The following is a 17,044-nucleotide window of genomic DNA, read 5'->3' on the forward strand; positions in this document are numbered from 1 at the left end:
TCCGACCAGAGGGTGTAAACCTACCAATGTAGGACCTCCGACCAGAGGGTGTAAACCTACCAATGTAGGACCTCCGACCAGAGGGTGTAAACCTACCAATGTAGGACCTCCGACCAGAGGGTGTAAACCTACCAATGTAGGACCTCCGACCAGAGGGTGTAAACCTACCAATGTAGGACCTCCGACCAGAGGGTGTAAACCTACCAATGTAGGACCTCCGACCAGAGGGTGTAAACCTAACAATGTAGGACCTCCGACAAGAGGGTACAATCCTACCAATGTAGGACCTCCGACCAGAGGGTGCAATCCTGCCAATGTAGGACCTCCGACCAGAGGGTGCAATCCTAACAATGTTGGACCTCCGACCAGAAGGTGCAATCCTACCAATGTAGGAACTTCAACCAGAGGGTGCAATCCTACCAATGTAGGACCTCCGACCAGAGGGTGTAATCCTACCAATGTAGGACCTCCGACCAGAGGGTGTAATCCTACCAATGTAGGATCTCCGACCAGAGGGTCCAATCCTACCAATGTAGGACCTCCGACCAGAGGGTGTAATCCTACCAATGTAGGACCTCCGACCAGAGGGTGTAAACCTACCAATGTAGGACCTCCGACCAGAGGGTGTAAACCTACCAATGTAGGACCTCCGACCAGATGGTGTAATCTTACCAATGTAGGACCTCCGACAAGAGGGTGCAATCCTACCAATTTAGGACCTCCGACCAGAGAATGTAAACCTAACAATGTAGGACCTCCGACCAGAAGGTGTAAACCTACCAATGTAGGACCTCCGACCAGAGGGTGTAAACCTAACAATGTAGGACCTCCGACCCGAGGGTGCAATCCTACCAATGTAGGAAGTCCGACAAGAGGGTGCAATCCTAACAATGTAGGACCTCCGACTAGAGGGTATAAACCTGTCAATGTAGGACCTCCGACCAGAGGGTGTAAACCTAACAATGTAGGACCTCCGACCAGAGGGTGCAATCCTACCAATGTAGGACCTCCGACCAGAGGGTGCAATCCTACCAATGTAGGACCTTCGACCAGAGGGTGCAATCCTACCAATTTAGGACCTCCGACCAGAGAATGTAAACCTAACAATGTAGGACCTCCGACCAGAAGGTACAATCCTACCAATGTAGGATGTAGGACCTCCGACCAGAAGGTGCAATCCTACCAATGTAGGACCTCCGACCAGAGGGTGTAATCCTACCAATGTAGGACCTTCGACCAGAGGGTGCAGTCCTGCCAATGTAAGAACTCTGACCAGAGGGTGTAATCCTAACAATGTAGGACCTCCGACTAGAGGGTATAAACCTGCCAATGTAGGACCTTCGACCAGAGGGTGTAAACATAACAATGTAGGACCTCCGACCAGAGGGTGTAAACCTACCAATGTAGGACCTCCGACCAGAGGGTGCAATCCTGCCAATGTAGGACCTCCAACCCAGAGGGTGCAATCCTACCAATTTAGGACCTCCGACCAGAGGGTGTAATCCTACCAATGTAGGACCTCCGACCAGAAGGTGTAAACCTGCCAATGTAGGACCTCCGACCAGAGGGTGTAAACCTACCAATGTAGGACCTCCGACCAGAGGGTGTAAACCTACCAATGTAGGACCTCCGACCAGAGGGTGTAAACCTACCAATGTAGGACCTCCGACCAGAGGGTGTAAACCTACCAATGTAGGACCTCCGACCAGAGGGTGTAAACCTACCAATGTAGGACCTCCGACCAGAGGGTGTAAACCTACCAATGTAGGACCTCTGACCAGAGGGTGTAAACCTACCAATGTAGGACCTCCGACCAGAGGGTGTAAACCTAACAATGTAGGACCTCCGACCAGAAGGTGTAATCCTACCAATGTAGGACCTCTGATCAGAGGGTGCAATCCTGCAATGTAGGACCTCCGACCAGAGGGTGCAATCCTAACAATGTTGGACCTCCGACCAGAAGGTGCAATCCTACCAATGTAGGAACTCCGACCAGAGGGTGCAATCCTGCCAATGAAGGACCTCCGAACAGAGGGTGTAATCCTACCAATGTAGGACCTCCGACCAGAGGGTGTAATCCTACCAATGTAGGACCTCCGACCAGAGGGTCCAATCCTACCAATGTAGGACCTCCGACCAGAGGGTGTAATCCTACCAATGTAGGACCTCCGACCAGAAGGTGTAAACCTACCAATGTAGGACCTCCGACCAGAGGGTGTAAACCTACCAATGTAGGACCTCCGACCAGAGGGTGTAATCTTACCAATGTAGGACCTCCGACAAGAGGGTGCAATCCTACCAATTTAGGACCTCCGACCAGAGAATGTAAACCTAACAATGTAGGACCTCCGACCAGAAGGTGTAAACCTACCAATGTAGGACCTCCGACCAGAGGGTGTAAACCTAACAATGTAGGACCTCCGACCCGAGGGTGCAATCCTACCAATGTAGGAAGTCCGACAAGAGGGTGCAATCCTACCAATGTAGGACCTCCGACTAGAGGGTATAAACCTGCCAATGTAGGACCTCCGACCAGAGGGTGTAAACCTAACAATGTAGGACCTCCGACCAGAGGGTGCAATCCTACCAATGTAGGACCTCCGACCAGAGGGTGCAATCCTACCAATGTAGGACCTTCGACCAGAGGGTGCAATCCTACCAATGTAGGACCTCCGACCAGAGAATGTAAACCTAACAATGTAGGACCTCCGACCAGAAGGTACAATCCTACCAATGTAGGATGTAGGACCTCCGACCAGAGGGTGCAATCCTACCAATGTAGGACCTCCGACCAGAGGGTGTAATCCTACCAATGTAGGACTTCCGACCAGAGGGTCCAATCCTACCAATGTAAGAACTCTGACCAGAGGGTGCAATCCTACCAATGTAGGACCTCCGACTAGAGGGTATAAACCTGCCAATGTAGGACCTTCGACCAGAGGGTGTAAACATAACAATGTAGGACCTCCGACTAGAGGGTGCAATCCTGCCAATGTAGGAACTTCAACCAGAGGGTGCAATCCTGCCAATGTAGGACCTCCAACCCAGAGGGTGTAATCCTACCAATGTAGGAACTCCGACCAGAGGTCGCAATCCTACCATTGTAGGAACTCCAACCAGAAGTCGCAATCCTACCAATGTAGGACCTCCCATCAGAGGGTGCAATCCTACCAATTTAGGACCTCCGACCAGAGGGTGTAATCCTACCAATGTAAGAACCTCCTATGATGGAATACAATTCTACAGCAGCAGTTCTCATTCAAAGAGCAGTGTAAATATAGATTAAAGTGTAGTATTATTACACTGTAGTGTACTCCTACAGCCCAGGTAATCGGTGACGAAATACCTTCAGCATCCAATTTATCATCCATATTCTTTTTACATTTCATTTCATATCAACGGGAATTTTTTCGTGACAAGACAGGACAACATCTTTAAAATAACCGACACTATTAAAACTAACACATGTACAGTATTACAGGGGCTTGACACGATTTTCCAAACGATAGTCCATATATATCCCTATATACATGTATATATGGACTATCGTTTGGAAAATCGTGCCAAGCCCCTGTGTACAGTATATATCTCCAACATACCCGAAACCATAAACTATATTACGTTTATATTATTTATACCTCGTACAGCCCCTGGAGGTTATAGTTCAGGATTATCCTCATGGTGGGCTAAAAATGCTTAAAGATTCTAATCTGGTTGATTGATTGATTGATTGATTGATTGATTGATTGATTGATTGATTTGATTGATTGATGGGGCTTAACTTCCTTGTTCCGGTTATAACCGATCCTAGGACATGAAAAATGATTCTTATCTTGTTAACGCGTATCAAAAGGGCATTTGTTGGTTTGGTTTGAAAAGGGCATTTGTGTTATAGGTGACTTCATTAAGGACCATAACACTAACAACTTTTTTTTGTTTTTACATATGATGAATTTATACATAAATACAACATTCACACAGACCTTTTGCAATATAATGGAATAGAAGCACATCTTTTAGAAAACAATGTACAGGTAATTGTAGAAAAGAAAGTAACTCGTCCTATTCTACCGGCCAGTATTGCTATAGTTCTCAAAAGGACTAAAGGTTCAAAAGTATTTTATGACTTAAATAATACAAAACAAACCTCTACTGGCCAAAGGCAAAGAAAAATGGGAGAAATCTTTAATTTTAATCAGGAGACCTGGTTGTTTGTATACACACTGCCTTATCAAACTACTAAAAACTCAAATTTTCAGTGGTTACAGTTTAGAGTATTCCACTATATTCTAACCAGCAATTCCTTTCTTTTTAAAATAAGATTTGTAGACAGTCCTCTTTGTAATCTTTGTAACTCTGAAAGAGAAACCATTGAACATTTATTTTGGGAATATGATCAAGTTCAAAATCTTTTACAGAGCTTAGATTTGTTATTGGAAGCTCTTTTTATTCCTTTTACTTTAAACAAACAAACAATACTTTTTGGCAAGATTAATACTTATAACCCTGCATTATACAAAATGTCATTCATTGGAATGTAAACACAGCTGACTGCTACAAGTAGACAACATTTCACAGAGACAGTCTTAACCTCGGAGTAAATAGCCTGGGTGGGCTACATCCTGAAGGGACAGCCATTGGTGATAAAGAAGTGAGATTTGGCTGATCTTTTTTTTATCCAACGTGTTTACAAATGACCAATCGAACAAGTTGAAGTCTGGTTAGCTGTCTCCTATAGTTTGTAGGACTTATTCACAGGCTTAAAAGTCAGGAGATCTTTTCACGAAAGTTCGTAAGTTTTACACTTACGATTATTCTTACGATTATCGTAAGTGAAATCTTAAGTGGTTTTCACGAAAGCACTCGTAAGATTATTTTTACTCTTACGATGATTCTAAAGTTTTACACTTACGAAAACTGCTACGATTACACTTACGAGTAAAATTCTCCTTAGCAACCTACTTTCGTTTTTGAAGCCCATGCGTAGACCGCTCGTTACGATCATGTACTTGTGGGAGATGATTATGAGAAATGTCTCACTTGTTGGCATGAATATGAGGTTTTTAATCAAAATGTTACATTATAGACGAGTAATTTATTGTATTACAATCGCATGTTTAATTTGTAAAAAAGAATATCGTACCATGCCGCCTTATGTCATAACAGAGACTTGTATATCAGGTACAGTATATACGTCTCTGGTCATAATGCCACGGTACGATATATTTTTTTACACATCAAGCATGCGATTGTAATACAATAATTTACTCGTCTATTATAAAATATTTTTGTGTTGTTTTTGTTTTAATGTACTAGTCTATATATGCTTTCGTTCTTTTGTAATTGCTCTCTCTCTCTCTCTCTCTCTCTCTCTCTCTCTCTCTCTCTCTCTCTCCAGTAAATATTTTATTTGAAAGGCATTACTGAATTATTTTGAATAACATGACCAATATAATGCTCACTTCAAAATTTCAAATGAGACATACAGTCGATAATGAAGTACATGAAATGAGCTCACATATACATGGATGGCAAAACAGATAATTATGATCAATATTAACAAAATAACAAGTCAAGAAGCTATAATATCAACATTTTAATTGTAGAGAATATATAATTAAGATAATCTCTTAGTTTACATTTTAAGTCATTAAGCAGAATCATCCAAAGCCAATGTTCTCATTATTTAAGCCAGACTTTATTGTAAAATTAAGGCTGATTGTTCAAATGTCTTTTTTTGCTTGTTTTACATCAAATTCCTGTTTTCCATGGTCCTGTTTGAAAAAAAAAGTTAAACTCGCCCATCCCTCCACTCCACCTAGACTGAATTTAAAACACTAATAATAATGTTCTGAAAAACAAAAACAAACACCAATCCTTCCACATGGCATGAGTTTCATTAGACATTTTGATGGTCAGATCATTATATGTCTCAAAAAATACATCTGTCTATCAAAGTGTCTATTGTTTGGTGTTGAGGCCAGAGGAAACTCGGGTTACTTTCGTCAATGAAATACATGTAAGTATACCCTTGCTTCAGTGTCCCCTCCCCACCAATGACAATTTTAAAAACTTGCAATGACTTTTTTTTTAATATTTTTTTTTTATTTTTGAAGGCATTTAATATACATTTATACATAAAAGACACTTTCATTCCAACTGACTCATCTCATTCATATTCGGTGACAGTATTATCCTCATCATTATCCTCAGCTTCATATACATGTATCATCATCAGTCACCTCACATTCATACATCATCTATTCTAGCATAAATATAATCATATCATCAAAATAAATCATCATCCTCATATATGTCATCATTGTTTTACAACAATCTATTGCACATCCACACACCCTTTCACATACATACATACGTATGTACGTACATACATGCATACGTACACACATACATACATACATACATACATACATACATACATACATACATACATCTACATACATACATACATACCTACATACATACATCTGTATAATATGGACAAGCAGACACAAAAAGACACAAATATCCCCACCCCACACACACAAACACCCTCACACACACACACACACACACACACACACACACACACACACAGAGAGAGAGAGAGAGAGAGAGAGAGAGAGAGAGAGAGAGAGAGAGAGAGAGAGAGTATTTGAAAAATTGACAAAAATTAAACATGACGACCTTGTCAGGGACTGGTGATCTGAAAATTATAATGTCAGTGATAAACAAGAACAATCTTATTATTATACAATCTTATTTTTACCAAGGGCATATAAATAATGGATGATCCATTATCTCTGATTTTACATACATTATATCATTCTAAAATTTGCATTAATTTTTCCCACTTCTTCCACTCATTTGCAAACATGTCTCTTGCCCTCTCCCCTTTACTACAAGAAATATATTTCTGAACTTTGTAATGATCAAATAAAGAGTAAATCAGAGCATTGATAGTCAGGGCCTTGTGAAGGCATCTCATTCTGAAGATATATTGTTTAATAAGCAAAATTATTTGATTGTCAGCTTTGTATAGTACAGAATTGTTATCACTGAACTTACCAAAAAGCAATGTCTGTTTATTTAATGTAAAAGGTATGAATAGGGCTTCCAACAATAGATCAAGACTCTGAATACGATTTTGGACTTGATCCACCACGGCATAAGCTCACTTACCCTTCGGGCAGGCGAGCTAAAAATACATGTATTCGTCATTAAATTTAACTTAACCTCCTCCTCTTTCTTCATTAGAGAACAAATTTCCCGCGACTCGTCGGCCAGGCAAGTCTCAAGTCTCTCGTGTGGCGTAACCATTGACTACCAAGACATCATATCCAACCCCTATCAGCATGGAGCAGGTCTAGAGTAGGGTGCTGTAATCAAAACAGTTTCCTTTCTGGCGCGTCAGGATGGTGGTGGGTGACAGTTGTCTTCGAGGCTACAATTAATGTTAGCAGAAGAATTAATACCAAAGTTATAATCTTACTAAGTCCAAAACAATTAAGTGGGTGTCAAATTAGCGCTAGATATGTATTAACAGTTTGTGATCTATATAAAGATCTATCAGAAAAGCAATGTCTTGTTATCAAGGGGAAATTAATACTAGAATTTTGCCTCAACATGCAGTTTGCATTTTCACCGGGTTCAATCGTACTGACCGGGCGCCGGTGCTTAATGCACACATCGAACTGGGTTTTTTTGTATTTTTTTTTTTAAACATGAATAAGAACATTCCATATGTTCACATGATAAAGGACTTGTGTAAGACTTTTGCTGAATTCAGAAAAACCGTAGGTAGGTCTGTGTTTACTTCCATTTCATCAACCCTTTAAAGAGGCCTGTCCGTGAATAAACTGTAACGTATTAAACGGGCAGCATAAATGCAAAATAATACATAAACAAAAATCATCAAACGGACAACTCTGGTAATTTTTTACATCACTACCATGTATAGCAAAATTGCGGCGCCCGGGTGTAAAGCTCCACGGCGTCTTCGTTGCCACAGGTGTAAAATACGGAAATGTTTAATTTTCCTATTTAACTTTTACCAATCAATCCAACAAGACTTGATAATGTCAAAATATATAATTCCGATAAACTGTGAGATTTACAGTCATTTCGATCGCAGATTTTGCTGTATATGTTGCATAATTCGTGAATTGGGGCATAATTTGCTTATACCCGCCTACACTGTGGGCGAATTAGCAAAAAAATGTGTTTTTCCTGTCCGTTATCCTTGCAAGTTATAGCCAATTTATCATATTGTTCCGTGGTCGGGTTATTTTCCTTGAAGGACAGAGTTATCACATCAAAAAGAAAGAAAAATATCTCAACCGTTTTTCCGATCCTGTCTTCGGCGTTCATTTTCTATAGAAATTATCGTTGCCCAGGTGTAAAATTCATCGACGCCCAGGTGTAAGCACCTGCAACCCGGTTAGTAAGATTGAACCCGGTGAGTTTGTGATTGCGGGTTTTTTTCTCCCTGCCCTGCTGCCCCTGGTTTTGGATGGGGCGTTTTGTATCAATTCGGGAAGATAATTGGTGATTTGGGAAAGATTTTTTTCAGGAATAAACTGCAAATTTTGGAAATTTGGCTTGAATATAAAATCATTTCAATTGGAAATGAGGCCGAGGCCCATTAATGACCCCTAAAAGCCCCCAGAAAAAAAAGCACTGCATGAGGTGATACAAAGAACAGAGTGTCAATTCAAAAAGATACAATATCTACCATATTTTGTTACAGGAAAAACTCATCATGTTGTCTGATGTGGTCTTTTTGCAATCTTAATACTCTAACTACTTATTGTCGGTGAATAGGAGGAAGACGGTTTCTTAATTAGATACCAAAACAGAATCAGGATTGTTCCCACCAGTTCCGTTGGAGGTTCCAATGTCTCAAAGTTGAGATAATCTGCAACAAATTCAGCAGCTCCTTCCCAATTATACAGCTCTTTGAATTCAAGTTGTGTGGGCCGTATAGTGGTACATAAAAAATTCTGTAGAGAAATGAGAATCTATTAAGGCTTAAAGAACATAACAGTATATTCATATTCATCACAATAAGCCTTTAACACAATATAAAATTTCTCAACTTGGAATTGAATTGTAAAATAAGCCGCTTTGTTTTTGCTTGTACTTTTTTTTTAATTGGAACTTAAAGAGGCTTACCCGCAGACGGACCGGTAAACGGCACATCTCCGATCACTAAATAAACTTCAGTACACGTTTCTATGTGACAAAATTAGAGGCTTTCCGACTTTATTTCTTGAAAACAATTACAGAATATGTATTTTAAAGACGTTTTAAAACTCAACCTGAGAGGGAAATGTATGGAATATAACTGCAAATCTTCTTTGTAAATCGCCGCTGCCTTTGAAGTTATCACTGTGCGGCACTGTGCACGTGCTTGTTTCTTTGATGTGTCAATCAAATTAGACTCCACCTTATAACGACTTATTGCGGGTTGCGATTAAATAAATAATATTTAAAAAAATGAGGTTTTAATATCACTTTTCAGCGTTTTATAAGGAAAATAAAATGAAAAACTCAACAATTCCAACAATCTGTCATGTGTAAAAAATCTTTTTCTATTGGCCAATTTTTCTGATCTCTCTGCGGGCAAGCCTCTTTAATTCTGTCTGTTTGACTTGTACAGACTTTAGTATTTTATTGATATAGTTTCTGTCACTCAGCTGTGTTATGTAGTTGGTGGTCGGGTGGCACAGTCGTAACACACTTGCATTTCACCTAGGCGGCCGGGGTTCCATTCAACGATCGGACGTGAAAAGGTACGGGGTCACCTGCCCGACCACGTGGGTTTTCCCCGGGTACTCCGGTTTCCTCCCACAGTAAGACCCCTCGCGCTTCCATCCGGGCCAATAAGCGTGATTAATGCAAGTTGATATAACTTGTTTCGAAATTGTTGTAAAATAAATAAAGTTTGCTTTTACATTCTAAATAAAGGCTAAAAAACTGTCATCAAAATATACTAGATCGAATATTGAAACCCATATTGATGTACGACAGTGAAATCTGGGGATTCACCGACGGATATATAATATAAAACGCTTTTATTCAAAAAATTGTAAGTTATTGCTCGGATTTTAAAAAGTACTTAAGTACTGTAACTGCAAAGTAGGGACGTACATATACTATGTATGTCCATGAGCAAACTACATGGTTTCTGGGGAACAAGGTACCAGTCCACTTTTAATTGACATTTCCCGGATTTTGCCCGACGCGAACCACTGACACAGACACTGATACTACATGTAACTCCGAACATGGAGAGATGCCGAACCCACAGTTACATTTAATGTATAATTATGTATTACATACATTTGTATCACACGTGCACACATAAACACCGGCATATATGGATTGTGATTTTTGTCAAGTCCCTGTGCTAAAATGCTTGAACACAGTGTTTGCGAACATCAAAACCTGTACATGTATATGAATATAATTTGATTATAATCAAGATTTGTTGAGTTTATATCTTGAGCTATCCCCCAAACGTCGACGTCCGTGTCGGTGCTAGTGGTCCTTGTCAGGAATAAAATCTAGAATTATTAGTTACTGCTCAAGAATGTTGCGTGGTCGGTGGCACAGTGGTAGTACTCTTGCCTTTCACCTAGACGATCGATGTTCGATTCCCCGATCGGATGCAAAAAGGTATGGGGTCACCTGTCAGACCACGTGGGTTTTCCCCGGGTACTCCAGTTTCCTCCACACTAGCCATAGTTTTTACCATGACTCCTCTATCTACTTCCATTAAGTAACACCGACACAAATACTTTATTTGCCGACCAGCCTGCCGCGTAGAGTAGAGCTTGTCGCGTAATTATGCGTTGTTCAGCAAATTACAATTGCAATATGGCCTTACACACATATATACCCGTCTCTCACCTCCAATCTTATTTTTCCGTTCAAAGTTTATTGTAAAAAAAAAACAAAAAAAACCCAACAAAATCTAGTTCTTAGCTAAAAAGCAGATATAAAAACAATGATCATTTTCTTTGTGAAATAACCTGGGACTGATCCGGAATGGACAAAATACCGGAAATAAATGTATTACCTCCTCAAATTCCTTTATCAACTGTGCCAGTCTCACTAGAAATGAATGGACTACTGTGACAGAATGAAACGTGTCAGAAATTGGCGGGAAACAGTGACAGGTTTTTATCAATTTTATAATGGGTAAAATGTTTAAAATGGGTACTCGTGACGTATCGCATATATCACACTCGTGCTACGCACTCGTGTGATATATCCGATACATCACTCGTACCCATTATGTATCTATTACTAATCTCATCAATTTTCAAAGATGACAAATACCAAATCGCTGAACAAAATGACACAACTCGGAACATCTGTAAACAATATGACGTCATCAGAATGTACCAGTTACAGTAGTGTACAACAATGTATCTTACAGACCTACACAAATGACCAAAAGAAAGAAAAAAATAATTGTTGGTTCATTGCACAAATTGATTATTTTGATACGGTCTCTGTTTAAATCGGTTTTCAGAAATATCAGCGTCCTCTTTAATGTGTTGATGTTCTGTCAGCGCGTACTGTAATATTCTGTCATTTAACTGTTTGAAATAATGATAAAAAAACATCTGCAGACCAAAACAAACCCAACGCCGACATCGGGATTCACACGTAGTAGTCATACGTTGACTCTTCATTTTTTGGACAAATAACCATTATCAAATAGTTTATACATGCCCACTGACAATATCGCCGACGGGACTGAGGGATTGTCTTGGCACAGCCCCAAGACATTCTTGAACCACTGCCCGAACCTCTCTCCTCGAAGCCTCCATATTTTCCCACTTCCATGAAGAACTGTCACCCGAATGCTGATATGCAAGGGTGCAACTGATTGGTTAATCTGATAAAGTTTAACGCGTTAAAATGATTATGAACGTGATAAAACTGTCTTTAACGCGTTAAATAATAACTGCATTTAACGCGTTAAGTTTAAAACTTGACGGGCGGACGATTCTGGTAATCCATACCGTTATCTAGATTTTTTTTGTGTGGATTGCAGGGAGTTGTAAAATTAACAAGACATATCTTTAAAAAGATAAACGGCATATTTTAATGCTGGTGGTTATAATGTAAAACTGCTGATGAAATAAATTAACGAACTAAATTAAATGCGTTTCAGCACGGATAACAAAATTATATTATCATTTTTGGTGATAATAAGACTGCATTTGAATCAGGAATATAATTTTATCAATTCAGCTTACATTCAATCTTAACTTTGTTTCGTTTTTAGCTGCATAACTGCATTTTGCATTTACCGCTACATTGACCAATCACATACTCCATCTTGACCAGTAACGCCACCTGTCGCGTCACATCCGGGGCCAAAATAATATTATACGGCTATGCCGAAAAACAAAAACAAAAATCGAATGGCAAAGCTCATATCATTTGTCGTCTGCGACACTGGAACGTGAAAAACCAGATTTATCAACCCTAAAGCAAGATAAAGGGACTTGGTGACACAAACAACAGAATTTTTATTTCAATAACAATGTCAATAACATTCCTATACAAACGTCAATCTACAAATTGCCCTGTGTGCCATACTAAGTGTTTTTACCTCAAGTATTACAGATACCTGTATGTTATCAGTTCAAGACATACCTGGTATCTGTGATAATATCTGTATGATATTCTGATATGTTTGCTATTGTCTTATATGTTTGAAATAACATGTTTGTATGATGATATCTAAATGGTATTGGTGATATCTGTATGATATTGATGATTAGGCAGGAACTTTTGCCGATTTATAGTGCTACCTCACTGAAGCATACTGCCGAAGACACCCAGCAGCACACCTCACCCGGTCACATTATACTGACAACGGGCGAACCAGTCGTCCCAAAAGGGCATTTGTGTTATAGGTGACTTCATTAAGGACCATAATACTAACAACTTTTTTTGTTTTTACATATGATGAATTTATACATAAATACAACATTCACACAGACCTTTTGAAATATAATGGAATAGAAGCACATCTTTTAGAAAACAATGTACAGGTAATTGTAGAAAAGAAAGTAACTCGTCCTATTCTACCGGCCAGTATTGCTATAGTTCTCAAAAGGACTAAAGGTTCAAAAGTATTTTATGACTTGTTAAATAATACAAATAAAAACTCTACTGGCCAAAGGCAAAGAAAAATGGAAGAAATCTTTAATTTTAATCAGGAGAACTGGTGGTTTGTATACACACTGCCTTATCAAACTACTAAAAACTCCAAACTTCAGTGGTTACAGTTTAGAGTAATCCACCATATTCTAACCATCAATTCCTTTCTTTTTAAAATAAGATTTGTAGATAGTACTCTTTGTAATCTTTGTAACTCTGAAAGAGAAACCATTGAACATATATTTTGGGAATGTGATCAAGTCCAAAATCTTTTACAAAGTTTAGATTTGTTATTGGAAGCTCTTTTTATTCCTTTTACTTTAAACAAACAAACAATACTTTTTGGCAAGATTAATACTTATAACCCTGCATTATACAAAATGTCATTCATTGGAGTGTAAACACAGCTGACGGCTACAAGTAGACAACATTTCACAGAGACAGTCTTAACCTCGGAGTAAATAGCATGGGTGGGCTACATCCTGAAGGGACAGACATTGGTGATAAAGAAGTGAGATTTGGCTGATTTTTTTTTAATCCAGCGTGTTTACAAATGACCAATCGAACAAGTTGAAGTCTAGTTAGCTGTCTCCTTGTTTGTAGGACTTATCCAGGCTTAAAAGTCAGAAGTTGACCAATCAGGAAACGCTTGGATCTGTGTTGCGATGACATAAAAACACAGCCCCTATAGTGTATCATGCTTATATAGCACAATTCAATATGTCTCTTTTTATATCAAGTATTTTAGATCTTTTTCGTATAAGACTCATAGAAAAATTCAGCGAGTCGCTCCTCGCTTCTCAACTTTTGTTCCCGCTGCCTATACCAATCGGGAACCGTCGGCACTTTCCGTAAACGAGAAAATACGTATTTTCTCGTTTACGGAAAGTGCCGACGGTTCCCGATTGCTGCCTATACATGCGTGGGGCTTGTTCTTTGTGCCTGAAATGACAAAAAGATACATTAATTTGACGGTGGGGGAAGTCATGGCGTCAGTGGAATGGGAGAAAAGCGGATTACACATTAAACCTAGACTGGCTCCCTGTCTCTAGAATATTAAAATTATAAAAAATAAAATTGACCTTTATGATTTTGGTCACTAGGATATGTCTGATTCTAAGTTTCAAACTAGGGGGAGATGATCTAGTATTAAAATTTAGTGGAGCAGTTCTAACAAAAACTTAGGGGCTGGTGGCCAGTCCAATACAAATCTCTAGTCTGATCATATGTAAGATGTCCATGGCGGTTATAGCAAGGGACATTTACAGTCACATGAAGCGCAAACAATGCAATTTTACTCATAAACCTGGTAGGTCATTTTTTTTATGAAATAGGCAACTACATATTAACATGTACAACTGGTATACCAACCAACAAGAGGCCCAATGGGCATGTATCGCTCACCTGGCTCTACAGCAAAGTTGCAGTTGATTTAGGTCATTTCTACAGATACTATGCTGATAACCAATTTATTCAAATATCAGAGTAAGCTAGGTTTATTCATGTCAATACATTTTCTAGTCCTTCATTCCAGCATACTATTGGCCTAATATCAGGTCTTGGTGATTCTTGGTTATCGCAAGATTTAAAAATATTTCACCCCTGTGACCTTGAATGTAGGCCAATGTCATTCATTTGAACAAACTTCGTAGCCCTTCACCCTAGCATGCTACAGGCCCAATATCAAGTCCCTGGGCCTTTTGGTAATTGAGAAGAAGTCGGTTGAAGATTATAGCCTATTTGACCAATGTGACCTTGAATGAAGGGCAAGGTCATTCATTTTAACACACTTGGTAGTCCTTCAGCCAAGGATGTTACAGGCCCAAGTCCCTGGGCCTCTTGGTTATCTTCGGGCAGGTGAGCTAAAAATACATGTATTCGTCATTAAATTTAACTTTACCTCCTCCTTTTTCTTCATTAGAGGACAAGTCCCGCAACTCGTCGGCCAGGCAAGTCTCAAGTCTCTCGTGTGGCGTAACCATTGACTACCAAGGCATCATATCCAACCCCTATCAGCAAGGAGCAGATCTAGAGTAGGGTGCTGTAATCAAAACAGTTTCCTTTCTGGCGCTTCAGGATGGTGGTTGGTGACAGATGTCTTCGTGGCTACAATTAATGTTAGCAGAAGAATTAATACCAAAGTTATAATCTTACTAAGTCCAAAACAATTAAGTGGGTGTCAAATTAGTGCTAGATATGTATTAACAGTTTGTGATCTATATCAAGATCTACCAGAAAAGCAATGTCTTGTTATCCATGTAGAAATGAATTCTAGAATTTTGCTTCAACATGCAGTTTGAAGTTTCACCGGGTTCAATCGTACTGACCGGGCGCCGGTGCTTAATGCACACATCCAACTGTTTTGTTTTTTTGTTTTTTTTTGTATTTTTTTTTTAAACATGAATAAGAACATTCCATATGTTCACATGATAAAGGACTTGTGTAAGACTTTTGCTGAATTCAGAAAAAACCGTAGGTACATGTAGGTCTGTGTTTACTTCCATTTCATCAACCCTTTAAAGAGGCCTGTCCGTGAATAAACTGTAACGTATTAAACGGGCAGCATAAATGCAAAACAATACATAAACAAAAATCATCAAACGGACAACTCTGGTAATTTTTACATCACTAGCAAAATGGCGACGCCCGGGTGTAAAGCTCCAGAGCGTCTTCGTTGCCACAGGTGTAAAATACGGAAATGTTTAATTTTCCTGTTTAACTATTACCAATCAATCCAACAAGACTTGATAATGTCAAAATATATAATTCCGATAAACTGTGAGATTTACAGTCATTTCGATCGCAGATTTTGCTGTATATGTTGCATAATTCGTGGATTGGGGCATAATTTGCTTATACCCGCCTACACTGTGGGCGAATTAGCAAAAAACGTGTTTTTCCTGTCCGTTATTATTGCAAGTTATAGCCAATTTATAATATTGTTCCGTGGTCGGGTTATTTTCCTTGAAGGACAGAGTTATCACATCAAAAAGAAAGAAAAATATCTCGCGATTGCGGGTTTTTTCTCCCTGCCCTGCTGCCCCTGGTTTTGGATGGGACCTTTTGTATCATTTCGGGAAGATAATTGGTGAATTGGGAAAGATTTTTTTTCAGGAATAAACTGCAAATTTTGGAAATTTAGCTTGAATATAAAATCATTTCAATTGGGAATGAGGCCCATTAATGACCCCTAAAAGCCCCCAGAAAAAAACACTGCATGGGGTGATACAAAGTACAGAGTGTCAATTCAAAAACATACAATATCTACCATATTTTGTTACAGGAATAACTCATCATGTTGTCTGATGTGGTCTTTTTGCAATCTTAATACTCTAACTACTTATTGTCGGTGAATAGGAAGAAGACGGTTTCTTAATTAAATACAAAAACAGAATCAGGATTGTTCCTACCAGTTCCGTTGGAGATTCCAGTCTCAAAGTTGAGATAATCCGCAACAAATTCAGCAGCTCCTTCCCAATTATACAGCTTTTTGAATTCAAGTTGTGTGGGCCGTATAGTGGTACATAAAAAATTCTGTAGAGAAATGAGAATTCAAGGCTTAAAGAACATAACAGTACATTCATATTCATCACAATAGGCCTTTAACACAATATAAAATTTCTCTTAGAAACTTGGAATTGAATTGTAAAATAAGCCGCTTTGTTTTTACTTGTACTTTTTTTTTTTAATTGGAACTTAATTCTGTCTGTTTGACTTGTACAGACTTTAGTATTTTATTGATATATTTTCTGTCACTCAGCTGTGTTATGTGGTTGGTGGTCGGGTGGCACAGTGGTAACACACTTGCATTTCACCTAGGCGGCCGGGGTTCGATTCAACGATCGGGCGTGAAAAG

This window comes from Pecten maximus, chromosome 9 (assembly GCF_902652985.1).
Source record: "Pecten maximus chromosome 9, xPecMax1.1, whole genome shotgun sequence".
Lineage (NCBI taxonomy): Eukaryota > Metazoa > Mollusca > Bivalvia > Pectinida > Pectinidae > Pecten > Pecten maximus.